The 25,090-nt window shown below is 47.8% G+C and overlaps 9 non-coding genes across 9 annotated transcripts; all 9 read left to right on the top strand.

The window, feature by feature from the left end:
- The first annotated feature begins 1,193 nt into the window (after nucleotides 1-1,193).
- Nucleotides 1,194-1,266, top strand: TRNAN-GUU (transfer RNA asparagine (anticodon GUU)). The gene has a single exon. It is a non-coding gene; the product is annotated as a tRNA-Asn (tRNA).
- A 1,871-nt stretch (nucleotides 1,267-3,137) lies between these two features.
- Nucleotides 3,138-3,210, top strand: TRNAN-GUU (transfer RNA asparagine (anticodon GUU)). The gene has a single exon. It is a non-coding gene; the product is annotated as a tRNA-Asn (tRNA).
- A 399-nt stretch (nucleotides 3,211-3,609) lies between these two features.
- TRNAS-GCU (transfer RNA serine (anticodon GCU)) lies at nucleotides 3,610-3,682 on the top strand. The gene has a single exon. It is a non-coding gene; the product is annotated as a tRNA-Ser (tRNA).
- A 1,234-nt stretch (nucleotides 3,683-4,916) lies between these two features.
- Nucleotides 4,917-4,989, top strand: TRNAN-GUU (transfer RNA asparagine (anticodon GUU)). Its single transcript has one exon. It is a non-coding gene; the product is annotated as a tRNA-Asn (tRNA).
- A 399-nt stretch (nucleotides 4,990-5,388) lies between these two features.
- TRNAS-GCU (transfer RNA serine (anticodon GCU)) lies at nucleotides 5,389-5,461 on the top strand. Its single transcript has one exon. It is a non-coding gene; the product is annotated as a tRNA-Ser (tRNA).
- An 801-nt stretch (nucleotides 5,462-6,262) lies between these two features.
- Nucleotides 6,263-6,335, top strand: TRNAN-GUU (transfer RNA asparagine (anticodon GUU)). The gene has a single exon. It is a non-coding gene; the product is annotated as a tRNA-Asn (tRNA).
- Nucleotides 6,336-6,734: 399 nt separating this feature from the next.
- TRNAS-GCU (transfer RNA serine (anticodon GCU)) lies at nucleotides 6,735-6,807 on the top strand. The gene has a single exon. It is a non-coding gene; the product is annotated as a tRNA-Ser (tRNA).
- Nucleotides 6,808-21,200: 14,393 nt separating this feature from the next.
- On the top strand, nucleotides 21,201-21,273 carry TRNAN-GUU (transfer RNA asparagine (anticodon GUU)). The gene has a single exon. It is a non-coding gene; the product is annotated as a tRNA-Asn (tRNA).
- A 3,428-nt stretch (nucleotides 21,274-24,701) lies between these two features.
- TRNAN-GUU (transfer RNA asparagine (anticodon GUU)) lies at nucleotides 24,702-24,774 on the top strand. Its single transcript has one exon. It is a non-coding gene; the product is annotated as a tRNA-Asn (tRNA).
- Nucleotides 24,775-25,090: the final 316 nt, after the last annotated feature.

Genomic DNA, 25,090 nt, shown 5'->3' with positions numbered 1-25,090 from the left:
CCATTTAACTTTTGGACTTCCGTGGCGCAATGGTTAGCGCGTTCGGCTGTTAACTGAAAGGTTGGTGGTTCGAGCCCATCCGGGAGCGGTGTTGTGAGGTCTCAGATGTAACGTAAAAAGTCAAAGTTTTTCCACAATACCTGACGACCATTTAATTTTCGGGCTTCCGTGGAGAAATGGTTAGCGCGTTCGGCTGTTAACCGAAAGGTTGGTGGTTCGAGCCCATCCGGGAACGGTGTTTTGAGGTCTTAGATGTAACGTAAAATCAGAGTTTTTCCACAATAACTGACGAACATTTAATTTTTGGTCTTCCGTGGCGCAATGGTTAGCGCTTTCAGCTGTTATTCAAAAGGTTTGTGGTTCGAGCCCATCCGGGAGCGGTGTTGCAAGGTCTCAGATGTGACGTAAAAAGTCGATGTTTTTCCACAATACCTGACGACCATTTCATTTCTGAGCTTCCTTGGCTCCATGGTTAGCGCGTTCGGATGTTATTCAAAAGGTTTGTGGTTCGAGCCCATCCGGGAGCGGTGTTGTGAGGTCTCAGATGTAACGTAAAATGTCAAATTTTTTCCACAATACGTGACAACCATTTAATTTCTGAGCTTCCGTGGCTCAATGGTTAGCGCGTTCAGCTGTTAACCAATAGGTTTATGGTTCGAGGCCACCCGGGAGCGGTGTTGTGGGACCTCAAATGTAACGTAAAAAGCCAAAGCTTTTCCACAATACCTGACGACCATTTAATTTTTGGGCTTCCGTGGCGCAATGGTTAGCGCGTTCGGCTGTTAACCGAAATGTTGGTGGTTCGAGCCCATCCGGGAGCGGTGTTGTAAGTTCTCAGATGTGACGTAAAAAGTCAAACTTTTTCCACAATACCTGACGACCTTTTAATTTTTGGGCTTCCGTGGCGCAATGGTTAGCGCGTTCAGCTGTTATTCAAAAGGTTTGTGGTTCGAGCCCATCCGGGAGCGGCGTTGTAAGGTCTCAGATGTGACGTAAAAAGTCAAAGTTTTTCCACATAACGTGACAACCATTTAATTTCTTTCTGAGCTTCCGTGGCTCAATGGTTAGCGCGTTCGGCTGTTAACCAATAGGTTGGTGGTTCGAGCCCACCTGGGAGCGGTGCTGTGGGATCTCAAATGTGACGTAAAAAGTCAAAGTTTTTCCACAATACCTGACGACCTTTTAATTTTTGGGCTTCCGTGGCGCAATGGTTAGCGCGTTCGGCTGTTAACCGAAAGGTTGGTGGTTCGAGCCCACCCGGGAGCGGTGTTGTGAGGTCTCAGATGTGACGTAAAAAGTCAAAGTTTTTCCACAATACCTGACGACCATTTAGTTTTTGGGCTTTTAATTTTCGGTTAGCGCGTTCGGCTGTTAACCAAAAGGTTGGTGGATCGAGCCCACCCGGGAGCGGTGTTGTGAGGTGGTTCGAGCCCACCCGGAAGTGGTGTTGTGGGGTCTCACATGTAGCGTAAACAGTCAAAACTTTTCCACAATTCGTGACAACCATTTAATTTCTGAGCTTCCGTGGCTCAATGGTTAGCGCGTTCAGCTGTTAACCAATAGGTTTATGGTTCGAGGCCACCCGGGAGCGGTGTTGTGGGACATCAAATGTAACGTAAAAAGCCAAAGCTTTTCCACAATACCTGACGACCATTTAATTTTTGGGCTTCCGTGGCGCAATGGTTAGCGCGTTCGGCTGTTAACCGAAAAGTTGGTGGTTCGAGCCCATCCGGGAGCGGTGTTGTAAGTTCTCAGATGTGACGTAAAAAGTCAAAGTTTTTCCACAATACCTGACGACCTTTTAATTTTTGGGCTTCCGTGGCGCAATGGTTAGCGCGTTCGGCTGTTAACCAATAGGTTGGTGGTTCGAGCCCACCTGGGAGCGGTGATGTGGGATCTCAAATGTAATGTAAAATGCCAAAGTTTTTCCACAATACCTGACGACCATTTAACTTTTGGACTTCCGTGGCGCAATGGTTAGCGCGTTCGGCTGTTAACTGAAAGGTTGGTGGTTCGAGCCCATCCGGGAGCGGTGTTGTGAGGTCTCAGATGTAACGTAAAAAGTCAAAGTTTTTCCACAATACCTGACGACCATTTAATTTTCGGGCTTCCGTGGAGAAATGGTTAGCGCGTTCGGCTGTTAACCGAAAGGTTGGTGGTTCGAGCCCATCCGGGAACGGTGTTTTGAGGTCTTAGATGTAACGTAAAATCAGAGTTTTTCCACAATAACTGACGAACATTTAATTTTTGGTCTTCCGTGGCGCAATGGTTAGCGCTTTCAGCTGTTATTCAAAAGGTTTGTGGTTCGAGCCCATCCGGGAGCGGTGTTGCAAGGTCTCAGATGTGACGTAAAAAGTCGATGTTTTTCCACAATACCTGACGACCATTTCATTTCTGAGCTTCCTTGGCTCCATGGTTAGCGCGTTCGGATGTTATTCAAAAGGTTTGTGGTTCGAGCCCATCCGGGAGCGGTGTTGTGAGGTCTCAGATGTAACGTAAAATGTCAAATTTTTTCCACAATACGTGACAACCATTTAATTTCTGAGCTTCCGTGGCTCAATGGTTAGCGCGTTCAGCTGTTAACCAATAGGTTTATGGTTCGAGGCCACCCGGGAGCGGTGTTGTGGGACCTCAAATGTAACGTAAAAAGCCAAAGCTTTTCCACAATACCTGACGACCATTTAATTTTTGGGCTTCCGTGGCGCAATGGTTAGCGCGTTCGGCTGTTAACCGAAATGTTGGTGGTTCGAGCCCATCCGGGAGCGGTGTTGTAAGTTCTCAGATGTGACGTAAAAAGTCAAACTTTTTCCACAATACCTGACGACCTTTTAATTTTTGGGCTTCCGTGGCGCAATGGTTAGCGCGTTCAGCTGTTATTCAAAAGGTTTGTGGTTCGAGCCCATCCGGGAGCGGCGTTGTAAGGTCTCAGATGTGACGTAAAAAGTCAAAGTTTTTCCACATAACGTGACAACCATTTAATTTCTTTCTGAGCTTCCGTGGCTCAATGGTTAGCGCGTTCGGCTGTTAACCAATAGGTTGGTGGTTCGAGCCCACCTGGGAGCGGTGCTGTGGGATCTCAAATGTGACGTAAAAAGTCAAAGTTTTTCCACAATACCTGACGACCTTTTAATTTTTGGGCTTCCGTGGCGCAATGGTTAGCGCGTTCGGCTGTTAACCGAAAGGTTGGTGGTTCGAGCCCACCCGGGAGCGGTGTTGTGAGGTCTCAGATGTGACGTAAAAAGTCAAAGTTTTTCCACAATACCTGACGACCATTTAGTTTTTGGGCTTTTAATTTTCGGTTAGCGCGTTCGGCTGTTAACCAAAAGGTTGGTGGATCGAGCCCACCCGGGAGCGGTGTTGTGAGGTGGTTCGAGCCCACCCGGAAGTGGTGTTGTGGGGTCTCACATGTAGCGTAAACAGTCAAAACTTTTCCACAATTCGTGACAACCATTTAATTTCTGAGCTTCCGTGGCTCAATGGTTAGCGCGTTCGGCTGTTAACCAATAGGTTGGTGGTTCGAGCCAACCCGGGAGCGGTTTTGTGTGATCTCATATGAAATGTAAAATGCCAAAGTTTTTCCACAATACCTGACGACCATTTAATTTTTGGGCTTCCGTGGCGCAATGGTTAGCGCGTTCGGCTGCTAACCGAAAGGTTGGTGGTTCGAGCCCATCCGTGAGCGGTGTTGTGAGGTCTCAGATGTGACGTAAAAAGTCAAAGTTTTTCCACAATACCTGACGACCATTTAATTTTTGGGCTTCCGTTGCGCAATGGTTAGCGCGTTCGGCTGTTAACCGAAAGGTTGGTGGTTCGAGCCCATCCGGGAACGGTGTTTTGAGGTCTTAGATGTAACGTAAAATTCAGAGTTTTTCCACAATAACTGACGAACATTTAATTTTTGAGCTTCCGTGGCGCAATGGTTAGCGCGTTCAGCTGCTATTCAAAAGGTTTGTGGTTCGAGCCCATCCGGGAGCGGTGTTGTGAGGTCTTATATGTAACGTAAAATTCAGAGTTTTTCCACAATACCTGACGACCATTTAATCTTGGGCTTCCGTGGCGCAATGGTTAGCGCGTTCGGCTGTTAACCGAAAGGTTGGTGGTTCGAGCCCACCCGGGAGCCGTGTTGTGAGGTCTCAAATGTAAAAAGCCAAAGTTTTTCCACAATACCTGACGACCAATTAATTTTCGGGCTTCCGTCGCGAAATGGTTAGCGCTTTGGCTGTTAACCGAAAGGTTGGTGGTTCGAGAACATCCGGGAACGGTGTTTTGAGGTCTTAGATGTAACGTAAAATTCAGAGTTTTTCCACAATAACTGACGAACATTTAATTTTTGGGCTTCCGTGGCGCAATGGTTAGCCCGTTCGGATGTTAACCAAAAGGTTTGTGGTTCGAGCCCATCCGGAAGCGGTGTTGTGAGGTCTCAGATGTGACGTAAAAAGTCAAAGTTTTTCCACAATACGTGACGACCATTTAATCTTGGGCTTCCGTGGCGCAATGGTTAGCGCGTTCGGCTGTTAATCGAAAGGTTGGTGGTTCGAGCCCACCCGGGAGCCGTGTTGTGAGGTCTCAAATGTAAAAAGCCAAAGTTTTTCCACAATACCTGACGACCATTTGATTTTTGGGCTTCCGTGGCGCAATGGTTAGCGCGTTCGGCTGTTAACCGAGAGGCTGGTGGTTCGAGCCCACCCGGAAGTGGTGTTGTGGGGTCTCAGAAGTAGCGTATAAAGTCAAAACTTTTCCATAAAACGTGACAACCATTTAATTTCTGAGCTTCCGTGGCTCAATGGTTAGCGCGTTCGGCTGTTAACCAATAGGTTGGTGGTTCGAGCCCACCTGGGAGCGGTGATGTGGGATCTCAAATGTAATGTAAAATGCCAAAGTTTTTCCACAATACCTGACGACCTTTTAATTTTTGGGCTTCCGTGGCGCAATGGTTAGCGCGTTCGGCTGTTAACCGAAAGGTTGGTGGTTCGAGCCCACCCGGGAGCGGTGTTGTGAGGTCTCAGATGTGACGTAAAAAGTCAAAGTTTTTCCACAATACCTGACGACCATTTAGTTTTTGGGCTTTTAATTTTCGGTTAGCGCGTTCGGCTGTTAACCAAAAGGTTGGTGGATCGAGCCCACCCGGGAGCGGTGTTGTGAGGTGGTTCGAGCCCACCCGGAAGTGGTGTTGTGGGGTCTCACATGTAGCGTAAACAGTCAAAACTTTTCCACAATTCGTGACAACCATTTAATTTCTGAGCTTCCGTGGCTCAATGGTTAGCGCGTTCGGCTGTTAACCAATAGGTTGGTGGTTCGAGCCAACCCGGGAGCGGTTTTGTGTGATCTCATATGAAATGTAAAATGCCAAAGTTTTTCCACAATACCTGACGACCATTTAATTTTTGGGCTTCCGTGGCGCAATGGTTAGCGCGTTCGGCTGCTAACCGAAAGGTTGGTGGTTCGAGCCCATCCGTGAGCGGTGTTGTGAGGTCTCAGATGTGACGTAAAAAGTCAAAGTTTTTCCACAATACCTGACGACCATTTAATTTTTGGGCTTCCGTTGCGCAATGGTTAGCGCGTTCGGCTGTTAACCGAAAGGTTGGTGGTTCGAGCCCATCCGGGAACGGTGTTTTGAGGTCTTAGATGTAACGTAAAATTCAGAGTTTTTCCACAATAACTGACGAACATTTAATTTTTGAGCTTCCGTGGCGCAATGGTTAGCGCGTTCAGCTGCTATTCAAAAGGTTTGTGGTTCGAGCCCATCCGGGAGCGGTGTTGTGAGGTCTTATATGTAACGTAAAATTCAGAGTTTTTCCACAATACCTGACGACCATTTAATCTTGGGCTTCCGTGGCGCAATGGTTAGCGCGTTCGGCTGTTAATCGAAAGGTTGGTGGTTCGAGCCCACCCGGGAGCCGTGTTGTGAGGTCTCAAATGTAAAAAGCCAAAGTTTTTCCACAATACCTGACGACCATTTGATTTTTGGGCTTCCGTGGCGCAATGGTTAGCGCGTTCGGCTGTTAACCGAGAGGCTGGTGGTTCGAGCCCACCCGGAAGTGGTGTTGTGGGGTCTCAGAAGTAGCGTATAAAGTCAAAACTTTTCCATAAAACGTGACAACCATTTAATTTCTGAGCTTCCGTGGCTCAATGGTTAGCGCGTTCGGCTGTTAACCAATAGGTTGGTGGTTCGAGCCCACCTGGGAGCGGTGATGTGGGATCTCAAATGTAATGTAAAATGCCAAAGTTTTTCCACAATACCTGACGACCTTTTAATTTTTGGGCTTCCGTGGCGCAATGGTTAGCGCGTTCGGCTGTTAACCGAAAGGTTGGTGGTTCGAGCCCACCCGGGAGCGGTGTTGTGAGGTCTCAGATGTGACGTAAAAAGTCAAAGTTTTTCCACAATACCTGACGACCATTTAGTTTTTGGGCTTTTAATTTTCGGTTAGCGCGTTCGGCTGTTAACCAAAAGGTTGGTGGATCGAGCCCACCCGGGAGCGGTGTTGTGAGGTGGTTCGAGCCCACCCGGAAGTGGTGTTGTGGGGTCTCACATGTAGCGTAAACAGTCAAAACTTTTCCACAATTCGTGACAACCATTTAATTTCTGAGCTTCCGTGGCTCAATGGTTAGCGCGTTCGGCTGTTAACCAATAGGTTGGTGGTTCGAGCCAACCCGGGAGCGGTTTTGTGTGATCTCATATGAAATGTAAAATGCCAAAGTTTTTCCACAATACCTGACGACCATTTAATTTTTGGGCTTCCGTGGCGCAATGGTTAGCGCGTTCGGCTGCTAACCGAAAGGTTGGTGGTTCGAGCCCATCCGTGAGCGGTGTTGTGAGGTCTCAGATGTGACGTAAAAAGTCAAAGTTTTTCCACAATACCTGACGACCATTTAATTTTTGGGCTTCCGTTGCGCAATGGTTAGCGCGTTCGGCTGTTAACCGAAAGGTTGGTGGTTCGAGCCCATCCGGGAACGGTGTTTTGAGGTCTTAGATGTAACGTAAAATTCAGAGTTTTTCCACAATAACTGACGAACATTTAATTTTTGAGCTTCCGTGGCGCAATGGTTAGCGCGTTCAGCTGCTATTCAAAAGGTTTGTGGTTCGAGCCCATCCGGGAGCGGTGTTGTGAGGTCTTATATGTAACGTAAAATTCAGAGTTTTTCCACAATACCTGACGACCATTTAATCTTGGGCTTCCGTGGCGCAATGGTTAGCGCGTTCGGCTGTTAACCGAAAGGTTGGTGGTTCGAGCCCACCCGGGAGCCGTGTTGTGAGGTCTCAAATGTAAAAAGCCAAAGTTTTTCCACAATACCTGACGACCAATTAATTTTCGGGCTTCCGTCGCGAAATGGTTAGCGCTTTGGCTGTTAACCGAAAGGTTGGTGGTTCGAGAACATCCGGGAACGGTGTTTTGAGGTCTTAGATGTAACGTAAAATTCAGAGTTTTTCCACAATAACTGACGAACATTTAATTTTTGGGCTTCCGTGGCGCAATGGTTAGCCCGTTCGGATGTTAACCAAAAGGTTTGTGGTTCGAGCCCATCCGGGAGCGGTGTTGCAAGGTCTCAGATGTGACGTAAAAAGTCGATGTTTTTCCACAATACCTGACGACCATTTCATTTCTGAGCTTCCTTAGCTCCATGGTTAGCGCGTTCGGATGTTAACCAAAAGGTTTGTGGTTCGAGCCCATCCGGAAGCGGTGTTGTGAGGTCTCAGATGTGACGTAAAAAGTCAAAGTTTTTCCACAATACGTGACGACCATTTAATCTTGGGCTTCCGTGGCGCAATGGTTAGCGCGTTCGGCTGTTAATCGAAAGGTTGGTGGTTCGAGCCCACCCGGGAGCCGTGTTGTGAGGTCTCAAATGTAAAAAGCCAAAGTTTTTCCACAATACCTGACGACCATTTGATTTTTGGGCTTCCGTGGCGCAATGGTTAGCGCGTTCGGCTGTTAACCGAGAGGCTGGTGGTTCGAGCACACCCGGAAGTGGTGTTGTGGGGTCTCAGAAGTAGCGTATAAAGTCAAAACTTTTCCATAAAACGTGACAACCATTTAATTTCTGAGCTTCCGTGGCTCAATGGTTAGCGCGTTCGGCTGTTAACCAATAGGTTGGTGGTTCGAGCCCACCTGGGAGCGGTGATGTGGGATCTCAAATGTAATGTAAAATGCCAAAGTTTTTCCACAATACCTGACGACCATTTAACTTTTGGACTTCCGTGGCGCAATGGTTAGCGCGTTCGGCTGTTAACTGAAAGGTTGGTGGTTCGAGCCCATCCGGGAGCGGTGTTGTGAGGTCTCAGATGTAACGTAAAATGTCAAATTTTTTCCACAATACGTGACAACCATTTAATTTCTGAGCTTCCGTGGCTCAATGGTTAGCGCGTTCAGCTGTTAACGAATAGGTTTATGGTTCGAGGCCACCCGGGAGCGGTGTTGTGGGATCTCAAATGTAACGTAAAAAGCCAAAGCTTTTCCACAATACCTGACGACCATTTAATTTTTGGGCTTCCGTGGCGCAATGGTTAGCGCGTTCGGCTGTTAACCGAAAAGTTGGTGGTTCGAGCCCATCCGGGAGCGGTGTTGAGAGGTCTTATATGTGACGTAAAAAGTCAAAGTTTTTCCACAATACCTGACGACCTTTTAATTTTTGGGCTTCCGTGGCGCAATGTTTAGCGCGTTCGGCTGTTAACCGAGAGGCTGGTGGTTCGAGCCCACCCAGAAGTGGTGTTGTGGGGTCTCAGAAGTAGCGTAAAATGTCAAAACTTTTCCACAATACGTGACAACCATTTAATTTCTGAGCTTCCGTGGCTCAATGGTTAGAGCGTTCAGCTGTTAACCAATAGGTTTATGGTTCGAGGCCACCCGGGAGCGGTGTTGTGGGATCTCAAATGTAACGTAAAAAGCCAAAGCTTTTCCACAATACCTGACGACCATTTAATTTTTGGGCTTCCGTGGCGCAATGGTTAGCGCGTTCGGCTGTTAACCGAAAAGTTGGTGGTTCGAGCCCATCCGGGAGCGGTGTTGTAAGGTCTCAGATGTGACGTAAAAAGTCAAAGTTTTTCCACAATACCTGTTGACCTTTTAATTTTTGGACTTCCGTGGCGCAATGGTTAGCGCGTTCGGCTGTTAACTGAAAGGTTGGTGGTTCGAGCCCATCCGGGAGCGGTGTTGTAAGGTCTCAGATGTGACGTAAAAAGTCAAAGTTTTTCCACAATACCTGACGACCATTTAATTTTCGGGCTTCCGTGGCGAAATGGTTAGCGCGTTCGGCTGTTAACCGAAAGGTTGGTGGTTCGAGCCCATCCGGGAGCGGTGTTTTGAGGTCTTAGATGTAACGTAAAATTCAGAGTTTTTCCACAATAACTGACGAACATTTAATTTTTGGGCTTCCGTGGCGCAATGGTTAGCGCTTTCAGCTGTTATTCAAAAGGTTTGTGGTTCGAGCCCATCCGGAAGCGGTGTTGCAAGGTCTCAGATGTGACGTAAAAAGTCGATGTTTTTCCACAATACCTGACGACCATTTCATTTCTGAGCTTCCTTGGCTCCATGGTTAGCGCGTTCGGATGTTAACCAAAAGGTTTGTGGTTCGAGCCCATCCGGGAGCGGTGTTGTGAGGTCTCAGATGTAACGTAAAATGTCAAATTTTTTCCACAATACGTGACAACCATTTAATTTCTGAGCTTCCGTGGCTCAATGGTTAGCGCGTTCAGCTGTTAACCAATAGGTTTATGGTTCGAGGCCACCCGGGAGCGGTGTTGTGGGATCTCAAATGTAACGTAAAAAGCCAAAGCTTTTCCACAATACCTGACGACCATTTAATTTTTGGGCTTCCGTGGCGCAATGGTTAGCGCGTTCGGCTGTTAACCGAAAAGTTGGTGGTTCGAGCCCATCCGGGAGCGGTGTTGTAAGGTCTCAGATGTGACGTAAAAAGTCAAAGTTTTTCCACAATACCTGACGACCTTTTAATTTTTGGGCTTCCGTGGCGCAGTGTTTAGCGCGTTCGGCTGTTAACCGAGAGGCTGGTGGTTCGAGCCCACCCAGAAGTGGTGTTGTGGGGTCTCAGAAGTAGCGTAAAATGTCAAAACTTTTCCACAATACGTGACAACCATTTAATTTCTGAGCTTCCGTGGCTCAATGGTTAGCGCGTTCGGCTGTTAACCAATAGGTTTATGGTTCGAGGCCACCCGGGAGCGGTGTTGTGGGATCTCAAATGTAACGTAAAAAGCCAAAGCTTTTCCACAATACCTGACGACCATTTAATTTTTGGGCTTCCGTGGCGCAATGGTTAGCGCGTTCGGCTGTTAACCGAAAAGTTGGTGGTTCGAGCCCATCCGGGAGCGGTGTTGTGAGGTCTTATATGTAACGTAAAATTCAGAGTTTTTCCACAATACCTGACGACCATTTCATTTCTGAGCTTCCTTGGCTCCATGGTTAGCGCGTTCGGATGTTAACCAAAAGGTTTGTGGTTCGAGCCCATCCGGGAGCGGTGTTGTGAGGTCTCAGATGTGACGTAATAAGTCAAAGTTTTTCCACAATACGTGACGACCATTTAATCTTGGGCTTCCGTGGCGCAATGGTTAGCGCGTTCGGCTGTTAACCGAAAGGTTGGTGGTTCGAGCCCCCCCGGAGCCGTGTTGTGAGGTCTCAAATGTAAAAAGCCAAAGTTTTTCCACAATACCTGACGACCATTTGATTTTTGGGCTTCCGTGGCGCAATGGTTAGCGCGTTCGGCTGTTAACCGAAAAGTTGGTGGTTCGAGCCCACCCGGAAGTGGTGTTGTGGGGTCTCAGAAGTAGCGTAAAAAGTCAAAACTTTTCCATAAAACGTGACAACCATTTAATTTCTGAGCTTCCGTGGCTCAATGGTTAGCGCGTTCGGCTGTTAACCAATAGGTTGGTGGTTCGAGCCCACCTGGGAGCGGTGATGTGGGATCTCAAATGTAATGTAAAATGCCAAAGTTTTTCCACAATACCTGACGACCATTTAACTTTTGGACTTCCGTGGCGCAATGGTTAGCGCGTTCGGCTGTTAACTGAAAGGTTGGTGGTTCGAGCCCATCCGGGAGCGGTGTTGTGAGGTCTCAGATGTAACGTAAAATGTCAAATTTTTTCCACAATACGTGACAACCATTTAATTTCTGAGCTTCCGTGGCTCAATGGTTAGCGCGTTCAGCTGTTAACCAATAGGTTTATGGTTCGAGGCCACCCGGGAGCGGTGTTGTGGGATCTCAAATGTAACGTAAAAAGCCAAAGCTTTTCCACAATACCTGACGACCATTTAATTTTGGGCTTCCGTGGCGCAATGGTTAGCGCGTTCGGCTGTTAACCGAAAAGTTGGTGGTTCGAGCCCATCCGGGAGCGGTGTTGTAAGGTCTCAGATGTGACGTAAAAAGTCAAAGTTTTTCCACAATACCTGACGACCTTTTAATTTTTGGGCTTCCGTGGCGCAATGTTTAGCGCGTTCGGCTGTTAACCGAGAGGCTGGTGGTTCGAGCCCACCCAGAAGTGGTGTTGTGGGGTCTCAGAAGTAGCGTAAAATGTCAAAACTTTTCCACAATACGTGACAACCATTTAATTTCTGAGCTACCGTGGCTCAATGGTTAGCGCGTTCGGCTGTAAACCAATAGGTTTATGGTTCGAGGCCACCCGGTAGCGGTGTTGTGGGATCTCAAATGTAACGTAAAAAGCCAAAGCTTTTCCACAATACCTGACGACCATTTAATTTTTGGGCTTCCGTGGCGCAATGGTTAGCGCGTTCGGCTGTTAACCGAAAAGTTGGTGGTTCGAGCCCATCCGGGAGCGGTGTTGTAAGGTCTCAGATGTGACGTAAAAAGTCAAAGTTTTTCCACAATACCTGACGACCTTTTAATTTTTGGGCTTCCGTGGCGCAATGTTTAGCGCGTTCGGCTGTTAACCGAGAGGCTGGTGGTTCGAGCCCACCCAGAAGTGGTGTTGTGGGGTCTCAGAAGTAGCGTAAAATGTCAAAACTTTTCCACAATACGTGACAACCATTTAATTTCTGAGCTTCCGTGGCTCAATGGTTAGCGCGTTCGGCTATTAACCAATAGGTTTATGGTTCGAGGCCACCCGGGAGCGGTGTTGTGGGATCTCAAATGTAACGTAAAAAGCCAAAGCTTTTCCACAATACCTGACGACCATTTAATTTTTGGGCTTCCGTGGCGCAATGGTTAGCGCGTTCGGCTGTTAACCGAAAAGTTGGTGGTTCGAGCCCATCCGGGAGCGGTGTTGTGAGGTCTTATATGTAACGTAAAATTCAGAGTTTTTCCACAATACCTGACGACCATTTCATTTCTGAGCTTCCTTGGCTCCATGGTTAGCGCGTTCGGATGTTAACCAAAAGGTTTGTGGTTCGAGCCCATCCGGGAGCGGTGTTGTGAGGTCTCAGATGTGACGTAATAAGTCAAAGTTTTTCCACAATACGTGACGACCATTTAATCTTGGGCTTCCGTGGCGCAATGGTTAGCGCGTTCGGCTGTTAACCGAAAGGTTGGTGGTTCGAGCCCCCCCGGAGCCGTGTTGTGAGGTCTCAAATGTAAAAAGCCAAAGTTTTTCCACAATACCTGACGACCATTTGATTTTTGGGCTTCCGTGGCGCAATGGTTAGCGCGTTCGGCTGTTAACCGAAAAGTTGGTGGTTCGAGCCCACCCGGAAGTGGTGTTGTGGGGTCTCAGAAGTAGCGTAAAAAGTCAAAACTTTTCCATAAAACGTGACAACCATTTAATTTCTGAGCTTCCGTGGCTCAATGGTTAGCGCGTTCGGCTGTTAACCAATAGGTTGGTGGTTCGAGCCCACCTGGGAGCGGTGATGTGGGATCTCAAATGTAATGTAAAATGCCAAAGTTTTTCCACAATACCTGACGACCATTTAACTTTTGGACTTCCGTGGCGCAATGGTTAGCGCGTTCGGCTGTTAACTGAAAGGTTGGTGGTTCGAGCCCATCCGGGAGCGGTGTTGTGAGGTCTCAGATGTAACGTAAAATGTCAAATTTTTTCCACAATACGTGACAACCATTTAATTTCTGAGCTTCCGTGGCTCAATGGTTAGCGCGTTCAGCTGTTAACCAATAGGTTTATGGTTCGAGGCCACCCGGGAGCGGTGTTGTGGGATCTCAAATGTAACGTAAAAAGCCAAAGCTTTTCCACAATACCTGACGACCATTTAATTTTGGGCTTCCGTGGCGCAATGGTTAGCGCGTTCGGCTGTTAACCGAAAAGTTGGTGGTTCGAGCCCATCCGGGAGCGGTGTTGTAAGGTCTCAGATGTGACGTAAAAAGTCAAAGTTTTTCCACAATACCTGACGACCTTTTAATTTTTGGGCTTCCGTGGCGCAATGTTTAGCGCGTTCGGCTGTTAACCGAGAGGCTGGTGGTTCGAGCCCACCCAGAAGTGGTGTTGTGGGGTCTCAGTAGTAGCGTAAAATGTCAAAACTTTTCCACAATACGTGACAACCATTTAATTTCTGAGCTACCGTGGCTCAATGGTTAGCGCGTTCGGCTGTTAACCAATAGGTTTATGGTTCGAGGCCACCCGGTAGCGGTGTTGTGGGATCTCAAATGTAACGTAAAAAGCCAAAGCTTTTCCACAATACCTGACGACCATTTAATTTTTGGGCTTCCGTGGCGCAATGGTTAGCGCGTTCGGCTGTTAACCGAAAAGTTGGTGGTTCGAGCCCATCCGGGAGCGGTGTTGTAAGGTCTCAGATGTGACGTAAAAAGTCAAAGTTTTTCCACAATACCTGACGACCTTTTAATTTTTGGGCTTCCGTGGCGCAATGTTTAGCGCGTTCGGCTGTTAACCGAGAGGCTGGTGGTTCGAGCCCACCCAGAAGTGGTGTTGTGGGGTCTCAGAAGTAGCGTAAAATGTCAAAACTTTTCCACAATACGTGACAACCATTTAATTTCTGAGCTTCCGTGGCTCAATGGTTAGCGCGTTCGGCTGTTAACCAATAGGTTTATGGTTCGAGGCCACCCGGGAGCGGTGTTGTGGGATCTCAAATGTAACGTAAAAAGCCAAAGCTTTTCCACAATACCTGACGACCATTTAATTTTTGGGCTTCCGTGGCGCAATGGTTAGCGCGTTCGGCTGTTAACCGAAAAGTTGGTGGTTCGAGCCCATCCGGGAGCGGTGTTGTGAGGTCTTATATGTAACGTAAAATTCAGAGTTTTTCCACAATACCTGACGACCATTTCATTTCTGAGCTTCCTTGGCTCCATGGTTAGCGCGTTCGGATGTTAACCAAAAGGTTTGTGGTTCGAGCCCATCCGGGAGCGGTGTTGTGAGGTCTCAGATGTGACGTAAAAAGTCAAAGTTTTTCCACAATACGTGACGACCATTTAATCTTGGGCTTCCGTGGCGCAATGGTTAGCGCGTTCGGCTGTTAACCGAAAGGTTGGTGGTTCGAGCCCCCCCGGAGCCGTGTTGTGAGGTCTCAAATTTAAAAAGCCAAAGTTTTTCCACAATACCTGACGACCATTTGATTTTTGGGCTTCCGTGGCGCAATGGTTAGCGCGTTCGGCTGTTAACCGAAAAGTTGGTGGTTCGAGCCCACCCGGAAGTGGTGTTGTGGGGTCTCAGAAGTAGCGTAAAAAGTCAAAACTTTTCCATAAAACGTGACAACCATTTAATTTCTGAGCTTCCGTGGCTCAATGGTTAGCGCGTTCGGCTGTTAACCAATAGGTTGGTGGTTCGAGCCCACCTGGGAGCGGTGATGTGGGATCTCAAATGTAATGTAAAATGCCAAAGTTTTTCCACAATACCTGACGACCATTTAACTTTTGGACTTCCGTGGCGCAATGGTTAGCGCGTTCGGCTGTTAACTGAAAGGTTGGTGGTTCGAGCCCATCCGGGAGCGGTGTTGTGAGGTCTCAGATGTAACGTAAAATGTCAAATTTTTTCCACAATACGTGACAACCATTTAATTTCTGAGCTTCCGTGGCTCAATGGTTAGCGCGTTCAGCTGTTAACCAATAGGTTTATGGTTCGAGGCCACCCGGGAGCGGTGTTGTGGGATCTCAAATGTAACGTAAAAAGCCAAAGCTTTTCCACAATACCTGACGACCATTTAATTTTGGGCTTCCGTGGCGCAATGGTTAGCGCGTTCGGCTGTTAACCGAAAAGTTGGTGGTTCGAGCCCATCCGGGAGCGGTGTTGTAAGGTCTCAGATGTGACGTAAAAAGTCAAAGTTTTTCCACAATACCTGACGACCTTCTAATTTTTGGGCTTCCGTGGCGCAATGTTTAGCGCGTTCGGCTGTTAACCGAGAGGCTGGTGGTTCGAGCCCACCCAGAAGTGGTGTTGTGGGTCTCAGAAGTAGCGTAAAATGTCAAAACTTTTCCACAATACGTGACAACCATTTAATTTCTGAGCTTCCTTGGCTCAATGGTTAGCGCGTTCGGCTGTTAACCAATAGGTTTATGGTTCGAGGCCACCCGGGAGCGGTGTTGTGGGATCTCAAATGTAACGTAAAATTCAGAGTTTTTCCACAATACCTGACGACCATTTAATCTTGGGCTTCCGTGGCGCAATGGTTAGCGCGTTCGGCTGTTAACCGAAAGGTTGGTGGTTCGAGCCCACCCGGGAGCCGTGTTGTGAGGTCTCAAATGTAAAAAGCCAAAGTTTTTCCACAATACCTGACGACCATTTGATTTTTGGGCTTCCGTGGCGCAATGGTTAGCGCTTTCAGCTGTTATTCAAAAGGTTTGTGGTTCGAGCCCATCCGGGAGCGGTGTTGCAAGGTCTCAGATGTGACGTAAAAAGTCGATGTTTTTCCACAATACCTTACGACCATTTCATTTCTGAGCTTCCTTGGCTCCATGGTTAGCGCGTTCGGATGTTAACCAAAAGGTTTGTGGTTCGAGCCCATCCGGGAGCGGTGTTGTGAGGTCTCAGATGTAACGTAAAATGTCAAATTTTTTCCACAATACGTGACAACCATTTAATTTCTGAGCTTCCGTGGCTCAATGGTTAGCGCGTTCAGCTGTTAACCAATAGGTTTATGGTTCGAGGCCACCCGGGAGCGGTGTTGTGGGATCTCAAATGTAACGTAAAAAGCCAAAGCTTTTTCACAATACCTGACGACCATTTAATTTTTGGGCTTCCGTGGCGCAATGGTTAGCGCGTTCGGCTGTTAACCGAAAAGTTGGTGGTTCGAGCCCATCCGGGAGCGGTGTTGTGAGGTCTTATATGTAACGTAAAATTCAGAGTTTTTCCACAATACCTGACGACCATTTAATCTTGGGCTTCCGTGGCGCAATGGTTAGCGCGTTCGGCTGTTAACCGAAAGGTTGGTGGTTCGAGCCCACCCGGGAGCCGTGTTGTGAGGTCTCAAATGTAAAAAGCCAAAGTTTTTCCACAATACCTGACGACCATTTGATTTTTGGGCTTCAGTGGCGCAATGGTTAGCGCGTTCGGCTGTTAACCGAGAGGCTGGTGGTTCGAGCCTACCCGGAAGTGGTGTTGTGGGGTCTCAGAAGTAGCGTAAAAAGTCAAAACTTTTCCATATAACGTGACAACCATTTAATTCCTGAGCTTCCGTGGCTCAATGGTTAGCGCGTTCGGCTGTTAACCAATAGGTTGGTGGTTCGAGCCCACCTGGGAGCGGTGATGTGGGATCTCAAATGTAATGTAAAATGCCAAAGTTTTTCCACAATACCTGACGACCATTTAACTTTTGGACTTCCGTGGCGCAATGGTTAGCGCGTTCGGCTGTTAACTGAAAGGCTGGTGGTTCGAGCCCATCCGGGAGCGGTGTTGTGAGGTCTCAGATGTAACGTAAAATGTCAAATTTTTTCCACAATACGTGACAACCATTTAATTTCTGAGCTTCCGTGGCTCAATGGTTAGCGCGTTCAGCTGTTAACCAATAGGTTTATGGTTCGAGGCCACCCGGGAGCGGTGTTGTGGGATCTCAAATGTAACGTAAAAAGCCAAAGCTTTTTCACAATACCTGACGACCATTTAATTTTTGGGCTTCCGTGGCGCAATGGTTAGCGCGTTCGGCTGTTAACCGAAAAGTTGGTGGTTCGAGCCCATCCGGGAGCGGTGTTGTGAGGTCTTATATGTAACGTAAAATTCAGAGTTTTTCCACAATACCTGACGACCATTTAATCTTGGGCTTCCGTGGCGCAATGGTTAGCGCGTTCGGCTGTTAACCGAAAGGTTGGTGGTTCGAGCCCACCCGGGAGCCGTGTTGTGAGGTCTCAAATGTAAAAAGCCAAAGTTTTTCCACAATACCTGACGACCATTTGATTTTTGGGCTTCAGTGGCGCAATGGTTAGCGCGTTCGGCTGTTAACCGAGAGGCTGGTGGTTCGAGCCTACCCGGAAGTGGTGTTGTGGGGTCTCAGAAGTAGCGTAAAAAGTCAAAACTTTTCCATATAACGTGACAACCATTTAATTCCTGAGCTTCCGTGGCTCAATGGTTAGCGCGTTCGGCTGTTAACCAATAGGTTGGTGGTTCGAGCCCACCTGGGAGCGGTGATGTGGGATCTCAAATGAAATGTAAAATGCCAAAGTTTTTCCACAATACCTGACGACCATTTAACTTTTGGACTTCCGTGGCGCAATGGTTAGCGCGTTCGGCTGTTAACTGAAAGGTTGGTGGTTCGAGCCCATCCGGGAGCGGTGTTGTGAGGTCTCAGATGTAACGTAAAATGTCAAATTTTTTCCACAATACGTGACAACCATTTAATTTCTGAGCTTCCGTGGCTCAATGGTTAGCGCGTTCAGCTGTTAACCAATAGGTTTATGGTTCGAGGCCACCCGGGAGCGGTGTTGTGGGATCTCAAATGTAACGTAAAAAGCCAAAGCTTTTCCACAATACCTGACGACCATTTAATTTTGGGCTTCCGTGGCGCAATGGTTAGCGCGTTCGGCTGTTAACCGAAAAGTTGGTGGTTCGAGCCCATCCGGGAGCGGTGTTGTGAGGTCTTATATGTAACGTAAAATTCAGAGTTTTTCCACAATACCTGACGACCATTTAATCTTGGGCTTCCGTGGCGCAATGGTTAGCGCGTTCGGCTGTTAACCGAAAGGTTGGTGGTTCGAGCCCACCCGGGAGCCGTGTTGTGAGGTCTCAAATGTAAAAAGCCAAAGTTTTTCCACAATACCTGACGACCATTTGATTTTTGGGCTTCAGTGGCGCAATGGTTAGCGCGTTCGGCTGTTAACCGAGAGGCTGGTGGTTCGAGCCTACCCGGAAGTGGTGTTGTGGGGTCTCAGAAGTAGCGTAAAAAGTCAAAACTTTTCCATATAACGTGACAACCATTTAATTCCTGAGCTTCCGTGGCTCAATGGTTAGCGCGTTCGGCTGTTAACCAATAGGTTGGTGGTTCGAGCCCACCTGGGAGCGGTGATGTGGGATCTCAAATGTAATGTAAAATGCCAAAGTTTTTCCACAATACCTGACGACCATTTAACTTTTGGACTTCCGTGGCGCAATGGTTAGCGCGTTCGGCTGTTAACTGAAAGGTTGGTGGTTCGAGCCCATCCGGGAGCGGTGTTGTGAGGTCTCAGATGTAACGTAAAATGTCAAATTTTTTCCACAATACGTGACAACCATTTAATTTCTGAGCTTCCGTGGCTCAATGGTTAGCGCGTTCAGCTGTTAACCAATAGGTTTATGGTTCGAGGCCACCCGGGAGCGGTGTTGTGGGATCTCAAATGTAACGTAAAAAGCCAAAGCTTTTCCACAATACCTGACGACCATTTAATTTTGGGCTTCCGTGGCGCAATGGTTAGCGCGTTCGGCTGTTAACCGAAAAGTTGGTGGTTCGAGCCCATCCGGGAGCGGTGTTGTAAGGTCTCAGATGTGACGTAAAAAGTCAAAGTTTTTCCACAATACCTGACGACCTTCTAATTTTTGGGCTTCCGTGGCGCAATGTTTAGCGCGTTCGGCTGTTAACCGAGAGGCTGGTGGTTCGAGCCCACCCAGAAGTGGTGTTGTGGGTCTCAGAAGTAGCGTAAAATGTCAAAACTTTTCCACAATACGTGACAACCATTTAATTTCTGAGCTTCCTTGGCTCAATGGTTAGCGCGTTCGGCTGTTAACCAATAGGTTTATGGTTCGAGGCCACCCGGGAGCGGTGTTGTGGGATCTCAAATGTAACGTAAAATTCAGAGTTTTTCCACAATACCTGACGACCATTTAATCTTGGGCTTCCGTGGCGCAATGGTTAGCGCGTTCGGCTGTTAACCGAAAGGTTGGTGGTTCGAGCCCACCCGGGAGCCGTGTTGTGAGGTCTCAAATGTAAAAAGCCAAAGTTTTTCCACAATACCTGACGACCATTTGATTTTTGGGCTTCCGTGGCGCAATGGTTAGCGCTTTCAGCTGTTATTCAAAAGGTTTGTGGTTCGAGCCCATCCGGGAGCGGTGTTGCAAGGTCTCAGATGTGACGTAAAAAGTCGATGTTTTTCCACAATACCTTACGACCATTTCATTTCTGAGCTTCCTTGGCTCCATGGTTAGCGCGTTCGGATGTTAACCAAAAGGTTTGTGGTTCGAGCCCATCCGGGAGCGGTGTTGTGAGGTCTCAGATGTAACGTAAAATGTCAAATTTTTTCCACAATACGTGACAACCATTTAATTTCTGAGCTTCCGTGGCTCAATGGTTAGCGCGTTCAGCTGTTAACCAATAGGTTTATGGTTCGAGGCCACCCGGGAGCGGTGTTGTGGGATCTCAAATGTAACGTAAAAAGCCAAAGCTTTTTCACAATACCTGACGACCATTTAATTTTTGGGCTTCCGTGGCGCAATGGTTAGCGCGTTCGGCTGTTAACCGAAAAGTTGGTGGTTCGAGCCCATCCGGGAGCGGTGTTGTGAGGTCTTATATGTAACGTAAAATTCAGAGTTTTTCCACAATACCTGACGACCATTTAATCTTGGGCTTCCGTGGCGCAATGGTTAGCGCGTTCGGCTGTTAACCGAAAGGTTGGTGGTTCGAGCCCACCCGGGAGCCGTGTTGTGAGGTCTCAAATGTAAAAAGCCAAAGTTTTTCCACAATAACTGACGACCATTTGATTTTTGGGCTTCAGTGGCGCAATGGTTAGCGCGTTCGGCTGTTAACCGAGAGGCTGGTGGTTCGAGCCTACCCGGAAGTGGTGTTGTGGGGTCTCAGAAGTAGCGTAAAAAGTCAAAACTTTTCCATATAACGTGACAACCATTTAATTCCTGAGCTTCCGTGGCTCAATGGTTAGCGCGTTCGGCTGTTAACCAATAGGTTGGTGGTTCGAGCCCACCTGGGAGCGGTGATGTGGGATCTCAAATGTAATGTAAAATGCCAAAGTTTTTCCACAATACCTGACGACCATTTAACTTTTGGACTTCCGTGGCGCAATGGTTAGCGCGTTCGGCTGTTAACTGAAAGGCTGGTGGTTCGAGCCCATCCGGGAGCGGTGTTGTGAGGTCTCAGATGTAACGTAAAAAGTCAAAGTTTTTCCACAATACCTGACGACCATTTAATTTTCGGGCTTCCGTGGCGAAATGGTTAGCGCGTTCGGCTGTTAACCGAAAGGTTGGTGGTTCGAGCCCATCCGGGAACGGTGTTTTGAGGTCTTAGATGTAACGTAAAATTCAGAGTTTTTCCACAATAACTGACGAACATTTAATTTTTGGGCTTCCGTGGCGCAATGGTTAGCGCTTTCAGCTGTTATTCAAAAGGTTTGTGGTTCGAGCCCATCCGGGAGCGGTGTTGCAAGGTCTCAGATGTGACGTAAAAAGTCGATGTTTTTCCACAATACCTGACGACCATTTCATTTCTGAGCTTCCTTGGCTCCATGGTTAGCGCGTTAGGATGTTAACCAAAAGGTTTGTGGTTCGAGCCCATCCGGGAGCGGTGTTGTGAGGTCTCAGAAGTAGCGTAAAATGTCAAAACTTTTCCACAATACGTGACAACCATTTAATTTCTGAGCTTCCGTGGCTCAATGGTTAGCGCGTTCGGCTGTTAACCAATAGGTTTATGGTTCGAGGCCACCCGGGAGCGGTGTTGTGGGATCTCAAATGTAACGTAAAAAGCCAAAGTTTTTCCACATAACGTGACAACCATTTAATTTCTTTCTGAGCTTCCGTGGCTCAATGGTTAGCGCGTTCGGCTGTTAACCAATAGGTTGGTGGTTCGAGCCCACCTGGGAGCGGTGTTGTGGGATCTCAAATGTGACGTAAAAAGTCAAAGTTTTTCCACAATACCTGACGACTTTTTAATTTTTGGGCTTCCGTGGCGCAATGGTTAGCGCGTTCGGCTGTTAACCGAAAGGTTGGTGGTTCGAGCCCACCCGGGAGCGGTGTTGTGAAGTCTCAGATGTAGCGTATAATGTCAAAACTTTTCCACAATACGTGACAACCATTTAATTTCTGAGCTTCCGTGGCTCAATGGTTAGCGCGTTCGGCTGTTAACCAATAGGTTTGTGGTTCGAGCCAACCCGGGAGCGGTGTTGTGGGATCTCAAATGTAACGTAAAAAGCCAAAGTTTTTCCACAATACCTGACGAACATTTAATTTTTGGGCTTCCGTGGCGCAATGGTTAGCGCTTTCAGCTGTTATTCAAAAGGTTTGTGGTTCGAGCCCATCCGGGAGCGGTGTTGCAAGGTCTCAGATGTGACGTAAAAAGTCGATGTTTTTCCACAATACCTTACGACCATTTCATTTCTGAGCTTCCTTGGCTCCATGGTTAGCGCGTTCGGATGTTAACCAAAAGGTTTGTGGTTCGAGCCCATCCGGGAGCGGTGTTGTGAGGTCTCAGATGTAACGTAAAATGTCAAATTTTTTCCACAATACGTGACAACCATTTAATTTCTGAGCTTCCGTGGCTCAATGGTTAGCGCGTTCAGCTGTTAACCAATAGGTTTATGGTTCGAGGCCACCCGGGAGCGGTGTTGTGGGATCTCAAATGTAACGTAAAAAGCCAAAGCTTTTTCACAATACCTGACGACCATTTAATTTTTGGGCTTCCGTGGCGCAATGGTTAGCGCGTTCGGCTGTTAACCGAAAAGTTGGTGGTTCGAGCCCATCCGGGAGCGGTGTTGTGAGGTCTTATATGTAACGTAAAATTCAGAGTTTTTCCACAATACCTGACGACCATTTAATCTTGGGCTTCCGTGGCGCAATGGTTAGCGCGTTCGGCTGTTAACCGAAAGGTTGGTGGTTCGAGCCCACCCGGGAGCCGTGTTGTGAGGTCTCAAATGTAAAAAGCCAAAGTTTTTCCACAATACCTGACGACCATTTGATTTTTGGGCTTCCGTGGCGCAATGGTTAGCGCGTTCGGCTGTTAACCGAAAAGTTGGTGGTTCGAGCCCATCCGGGAGCGGTGTTGTGAGGTCTTATATGTAACGTAAAATTCAGAGTTTTTCCACAATACCTGACGACCATTTAATCTTGGGCTTCCGTGGCGCAATGGTTAGCGCGTTCGGCTGTTAACCGAAAGGTTGGTGGTTCGAGCCCACCCGGGAGCCGTGTTGTGAGGTCTCAAATGTAAAAAGCCAAAGTTTTTCCACAATACCTGACGACCATTTGATTTTTGGGCTTCCGTGGCGCAATGGTTAGCGCGTTCGGCTGTTAACCGAGAGGCTGGTGGTTCGAGCCTACCCGGAAGTGGTGTTGTGGGGTCTCAGAAGTAGCGTAAAAAGTCAAAACTTTTCCATATAACGTGACAACCATTTAATTTCTGAGCTTCCGTGGCTCAATGGTTAGCGCGTTCGGCTGTTAACCAATAGGTTGGTGGTTCGAGCCCACCTGGGAGCGGTGATGTGGGATCTCAAATGTAATGTAAAATGCCAAAGTTTTTCCACAATACCTGACGACCATTTAACTTTTGGACTTCCGTGGCGCAATGGTTAGCGCGTTCGGCTGTTAACTGAAAGGTTGGTGGTTCGAGCCCATCCGGGAGCGGTGTTGTGAGGTCTCAGATGTAACGTAAAAAGTCAAAGTTTTTCCACAATACCTGACGACCATTTAATTTTCGGGCTTCCGTGGCGAAATGGTTAGCGCGTTCGGCTGTTAACCGAAAGGTTGGTGGTTCGAGCCCATCCGGGAGCCGTGTTGTGAGGTCTCAAATGTAAAAAGCCAAAGTTTTTCCACAATACCTGACGACCATTTGATTTTTGGGCTTCCGTGGCGCAATGGTTAGCGCGTTCGGCTGTTAACCGAAAAGTTGGTGGTTCGAGCCCATCCGGGAGCGGTGTTGTGAGGTCTTATATGTAACGTAAAATTCAGAGTTTTTCCACAATACCTGACGACCATTTAATCTTGGGCTTCCGTGGCGCAATGGTTAGCGCGTTCGGCTGTTAACCGAAAGGTTGGTGGTTCGAGCCCACCCGGGAGCCGTGTTGTGAGGTCTCAAATGTAAAAAGCCAAAGTTTTTCCACAATACCTGACGACCATTTGATTTTTGGGCTTCCGTGGCGCAATGGTTAGCGCGTTCGGCTGTTAACCGAGAGGCTGGTGGTTCGAGCCTACCCGGAAGTGGTGTTGTGGGGTCTCAGAAGTAGCGTAAAAAGTCAAAACTTTTCCATATAACGTGACAACCATTTAATTTCTGAGCTTCCGTGGCTCAATGGTTAGCGCGTTCGGCTGTTAACCAATAGGTTGGTGGTTCGAGCCCACCTGGGAGCGGTGATGTGGGATCTCAAATGTAATGTAAAATGCCAAAGTTTTTCCACAATACCTGACGACCATTTAACTTTTGGACTTCCGTGGCGCAATGGTTAGCGCGTTCGGCTGTTAACTGAAAGGTTGGTGGTTCGAGCCCATCCGGGAGCGGTGTTGTGAGGTCTCAGATGTAACGTAAAAAGTCAAAGTTTTTCCACAATACCTGACGACCATTTAATTTTCGGGCTTCCGTGGCGAAATGGTTAGCGCGTTCGGCTGTTAACCGAAAGGTTGGTGGTTCGAGCCCATCCGGGAACGGTGTTTTGAGGTCTTAGATGTAACGTAAAATTCAGAGTTTTTCCACAATAACTGACGAACATTTAATTTTTGGGCTTCCGTGGCGCAATGGTTAGCGCTTTCAGCTGTTATTCAAAAGGTTTGTGGTTCGAGCCCATCCGGGAGCGGTGTTGCAAGGTCTCAGATGTAACGTAAAATGTAAAATTTTTTCCACAATACGTGACAACCATTTAATTTCTGAGCTTCCGTGGCTCAATGGTTAGCGCGTTCAGCTGTTAACCAATAGGTTTATGGTTCGAGGCCACCCGGGAGCGGTGTTGTGGGACCTCAAATGTAACGTAAAAAGCCAAAGCTTTTCCACAATACCTGACGACCATTTAATTTTTGGGCTTCCGTGGCGCAATGGTTAGCGCGTTCGGCTGTTAACCGAAAAGTTGGTGGTTCGAGCCCATCCGGGAGCGGTGTTGTAAGTTCTCAGATGTGACGTAAAAAGTCAAAGTTTTTCCACAATACCTGACGACCTTTTAATTTTTGGGCTTCCGTGGCGCAATGTTTAGCGCGTTCGGCTGTTAACCGAGAGGCTGGTGGTTCGAGCCCACCCAGAAGTGGTGTTGTGGGGTCTCAGAAGTAGCGTAAAATGTCAAAACTTTTCCACAATACGTGACAACCATTTAATTTCTGAGATTCCGTGGCTCAATGGTTTGCGCGTTCGGCTGTTAACCAATAGGTTTGTGGTTCGAGCCAACCCGGGAGCGGTGTTGTGGGATCTCAAATGTAACGTAAAAAGCCAAAGTTTTTCCACAATACCTGACGAACATTTAATTTTTGGGCTTCCGTGGCGCAATGGTTAGCGCGTTCGGCTGTTAACCGAAAGGTTGGTGGTTCGAGCCCACCCGGGAGCGGTGTTGTGAAGTCTCAAATGTAACGTAAAAAGCCAAAGTTTTTCCACAATACCTGACGACCATTTGATTTTTGGGCTTCCGTGGCGCAATGGTTAGCGCGTTCGGCTGTTAACCGAGAGGCTGGTGGTTCGAGCCTACCCGGAAGTGGTGTTGTGGGGTCTCAGAAGTAGCGTAAAAAGTCAAAACTTTTCCACATAACGTGACAACCATTTAATTTCTGAGCTTCCGTGGCTCAATGGTTAGCGCGTTCGGCTGTTAACGAATAGGTTTGTGTTTCGAGCACACCCGGGAGCGGTGTTGTGGGATCTCAAATGTA

This window comes from Phalangium opilio, unplaced genomic scaffold (assembly GCF_054372755.1).
Source record: "Phalangium opilio isolate 3A_F unplaced genomic scaffold, DU_Popi_V2 ptg000019l_1, whole genome shotgun sequence".
Lineage (NCBI taxonomy): Eukaryota > Metazoa > Arthropoda > Arachnida > Opiliones > Phalangiidae > Phalangium > Phalangium opilio.
Note: the sequence above shows the minus strand (reverse complement) of the source record. Positions and strands in the feature narration are given on the sequence as shown.